This window comes from Triticum dicoccoides, chromosome 1A (assembly GCF_002162155.2).
Source record: "Triticum dicoccoides isolate Atlit2015 ecotype Zavitan chromosome 1A, WEW_v2.0, whole genome shotgun sequence".
NCBI lineage: Eukaryota > Viridiplantae > Streptophyta > Magnoliopsida > Poales > Poaceae > Triticum > Triticum dicoccoides.
This window is the reverse complement of record NC_041380.1, coordinates 294307657-294312489: the sequence shown is the minus strand read 5'-3', so window position 1 is coordinate 294312489 and position 4833 is coordinate 294307657.

Below are 4833 nucleotides of genomic sequence, written 5' to 3'. Positions count from 1 at the left end.
AGAGCTGAAGAGAAAAGAACCCATGGAGATCAACAAGGATGAAGGGATCAAGAAGGCCATGGAGGACCAAGTTCCGGCAACAGAAGACATCCTTCAACTTGATCACAATCTTCTTACCCCAACTGAGATTGAAGCTTTCTAGATGATTGAGTTAGCTCGTATACAAAATAAGTATCTCACACGTGAAAATATTTTGTTGAAGGAGCATATCATTGCACTCAAAGGCATTATTCGCAAGTTAGAAGACCTCCTACGCTCAATGTGTGACTATCCATCATCAACAACTCCACCTTCTTCACCAACAAAGAAGAACTGAGCATCGGGTATGGGCACTCCCCTTGGCAACTGCCAAGCTTGGGGGAGTGCCCCGGTATCGTATCACCATCACTTTTATCTTTACCGTTTTCCTTAGTTCGATCCATTTGGTAATATCTTGATCTACTAGAATAAAAGTTCTTAGTATGATTTAGTTGTGAGTTTTGCTTTATAATGACTCTATGTAATCAAGTCCGTGAGCTATATATAATAAAGATTAGCGTTGAGTCAAGGGCTTGATTCTTTTGCCATGATCCTAAGTGAATAAAAGAAAAGAGAAAGAAATAAAAAGAAACAAAGGGATCATAGGGATCTCATGGAGAGTAATGAGCTCACATAGAAAAAGTATGATGAATAAAAGTTGTTGAGAGTTGACAAACATAGTGTTGGTCATCATTGCAATTAATAGGAAGTAATAAAGAAAGAGAGGTCTTCACATATAGATATACTATCTTGGACATCTTTTATGATTGTGAGCACTCATTAAAATATTACATGCTAAAAGAGTTGACGTTGGACAAGGAAGACAACGTAATGGGTTATGTTTTCTTACATCTGAGATAAATTATATTTTCATGGATCATCCAACATGGTTGAGCTTGCCTTTCCCTCTCATGCTAGCCAAATTCATCGCACCAAGTAGAGATACTACTTGTGCTTCCAAATATCCTTAAAACAGTTTTGCCATAAGAGTCCACCATACCTACCTATGGATTGAATAAGATCCTCCAAGTAAGTTGTCATCGGTGCAAGCAATAAAAATTGCTCTCTAAATATGTATGACTTATTAGTGTGGGAGAAAATAAACTTTATACGATCGTGTGATATGGAAGAAATAAAAGCGACAGATTGCATAATAAAGGTTCATATCACAAGTGGCAATATAAAGTGATGTTCTTTCACATTAAGATTTTGTGCATCCAACTATAAAAGCGCATGACAACCTCTGCTTCCCTCTGCGAAGGGCCTATCTTTTACTTTTATCTCCTACCTTGCATAAGAGTCATGGTGATCTTCACCCTTCCTTTTTTACATTTTATCCTTTGGCAAGCACAATATGTTGGAAAGATCCTGGTATATATGGCTAATTGGATGTGAGTTTTCATGAACTATTATTGTTGACATTACCCTTGAGGTAAAGCGTTGGGAGACAAAACTATAAGCCCCTATCTTTCTCTGTGTCCGATTAAAACTGCATACCCATAAGTATTGCGTGAGTGTCAGCAATCATGAAAGACTATATGATAGTTGAGTATGTGGACTTGCTAAAAAGCTCTTATACATTGACTCTTTCCTATGTTATGATAAATTGCAATTGCTTCAATGACTGAGATTATAGTTTGTTGGTTTTCAATGAAGTTACGATTCATACTTGAAATCGTGATTGAATTATTACTCTAGCATAAGAAATTATATGACAAGAATTATGTAAGTTGCTGTTCTAAGAATGATCATGATGCCCTCATGTCCGTATTTTATTTTTATCGACACCTCTATCTCTAAACATGTGGACATATTTTTTGATTTTGGCTTTCGCTTGAGGACAAGCGAGGTCTAAGCTTGGGGGAGTTGATACGTCCATTTTGCATCATGCTTTTATATCGATATTTATTGCATTATGGGCTGTTATTACACATTATGTCACAATACTTATGCCTATTCTCTCTTATTTTACAAGGTTTACATAGAGAGGGAGAATGCCGGCAGTTGGGATTCTGGGCTAGAAAAGGAGCAAATATTAGAGACCTATTCTGCACAGCTCCAAAATTCTTGAAACTTCACGGAAGACGTTTTCCGAATAAATAAAAAAATACTGAGCGCAGAAGTTCACCAGGGGGGCCACGCCCTGCCCACGAGGGTGGGGGGCATGCCCTACCCCCTGGGCGCGCCCCCTACCTCGTGGGCCCCCTGGTGGCCCTCCGATGACCATCTTCTGCTATATCAAGTCTTTCGATGAGGAAAAAAATCAGAAGCCATCTTCTCGGACGAAACTCCGCCGCCACGAGGCGGAACCTTGGCGGAACCAATCTAGGGCTCTGGCGAAGCTGTTCTACCGGGGAAACTTCCCTCCGGGAGGGGGAAATCATTGCCATAGTCATCACCAACGCTCCTCTCATCGGGAGAGGGCAATCTCCATCAACATCTTCATCAGCACCATCTCCTCTCAAAACCCTAGTTCATCTCTTGTATCCAATTCTTGTCTCCAAGTCCGGGATTGGTGCTAGTAGGTTGCTAGTAGTGTTAATTACTCCTTGTAGTTGATGCTAGTTGGTTTATTTGGTGGAAGATCATATGTTCAGATCCTTTATGCATATTAATACCCCTCTGATTATGAACATGAATATGCTTTGTGAGTAGTTATGTTTGTTCCTGAGGACATGGGAGAAGTCTTGCTATTAGTAGTCATGTGAATTTGGTCTTCTTTTGATATTTTGATGAGATGTATGTTGTCGTCCCTCTAGTGGTGTTATGTGAACATCGACTACATAACACTTCACCATTAGTTGGGCCTAGAGGAAGGAATTGGGGAGTAATAAGTAGATGATGGGTTGCTAGAGTGATAGAAGCTTAAACCCTAGTTTATGCGTTGCTTCGTAAGGGGCTGATTTGGATCCATATGTTTCATGCTATGGTTAGGTTTATCTTAATACTTTTGTTGTAGTTGCAGATGCTTGCAATAGAGGTTAATCATAAGTGGGATGCTTGTACAAGTAAGGACAATACCCAAGCACCGGTCCACCCACAATCAGATTATCAAAGTACCGAACGCGAATCTTATGAATGTGATGAAAACTAGCTTGACGATATTCCCATGTGTCCTCGGGAGCGCTTTTCTCTATATAAGAGTTTGTCCAGGCTTGTCGTTTACTACAAAAAGGATTGGGCCACCTTGCTGCACTTTATTTACTTTTGTTACTTGTTGCTCGTTACAAGTTATCCTATCACAAAACTATCTGTTACCACTTATTTCAGTACTTGCAGAGAATACCTTGCTGGAAACCGCTTATCATTTCCTTCTGCTCCTCGTTGGGTTCGACACTCTTACTTATCGAAAGGACTATGATAGATCCCCTATACTTGTGGGTCATTAGTCATCAACTCCAGAGCTACGTTTACCATATCCGGCTGCTGACACTTCACCTATTATAAGGCTGAAACGTGTCTGGCCTATCCGCGTATGATGCTGGAACGACTTCCCTCTTTTCTTTTTTGCTTCTCTCATAGCAGTAGAGTCTGAAATACCCTTGCATAAAAACACAATAATGAGAGTATGGGTGAAGTGTGTGCATAACTAGTGCACTGTAAAAGTAGCATATAGCAGGTGGCTGAAAAATAAATGACAAGAGACATATGATAGCTCTGCAACATTGCATGGCAAACAAAATTAGATTCTACTCCGTATGATTTTGTAACATATGAGCACAGTAAATGCAGGTACTCCTCCAGCACACCACCACATGTGGTCATATCAAGATAACAGTCGACTGAAAATAAATAGGCCAGTCGATTTTTTCAATGAACCGTATGATCTATAAGGAACGGGCAGATGGCCTTCGTCTACCTCACGCCAGTCACTGTTGATGATCTTTCTCGAACCGCCAGCAACCACAGGCCCAGACCCCTGCCTCTGCCGCCCCGCCCTCGATCTCACACCACTTCCGTGCTTGGCAGCGCCCCCAGGCCATCCCTTCAATCCCGGCCGACCTCCAGATCGGGCGCCAGTAGCTCTAGGCCCCACACGCCCCTAAGATAAACACCGAGGCGCTGCTTCCCCGGTGTAATAGGCAGACTAGTGCCTGTTACACTGGGGAATGCTTCCGTTAATTGGGAATCAACTGACCAGGAATTGAAATTCAGGGGGCGACGGACCTCTAGCTAAGGTGAAATAGTATATGAGGAGAAACCTTGTGCATCACGAGTTACTAGGAACATCTAGTATCAAGAAGAAGCGGTCAACTAGTGTCTTCTGTGGGATGAATACCATGCAAGCAGACACGTAAGATTTGCACTAATAAGGGTAGAGGAGTACCATTTTCGGTTGCCGGTGTAGTCGCCTCCACATGTCGCGCCGATCTTCTTCTTTTTGCCGGGGAAACCGATGTTCTGGAGGAGGGTGCAGGCTTGGAAGAACCCATGGCCAAATTGTTGACTATGTTGCCGTGGCCGTATGTTGGCGGAGGGGAAGCAGATCCGAGGCGGCGAAGGAAGGTGTAGCAGGAACAGCTCCGGTGCGGTGGAGGGTGGCAAAAATGGAGCGACAGCGGTGAGGCGCAGGACGGCGTGGTTGAACTAGCTCGGGTACGGACGGCTCAGCCTCGGCTTCAACTAATAGCCATGGAGGGCGTTGCGGTTGAGGTTGCGGTGGACGACGACATCGGGGTATCGGCTCCGGCATGATGGAGGAGGGCGGCAGTTGATGGGTGGAATGGGGTGGCGGACGGAGGACGCCGGGGTTTCGCCGCTGGTGGAGAGGTAGTTTTTGCGCCCACGGAGTACGAATGGGGAATCAGACGGGTG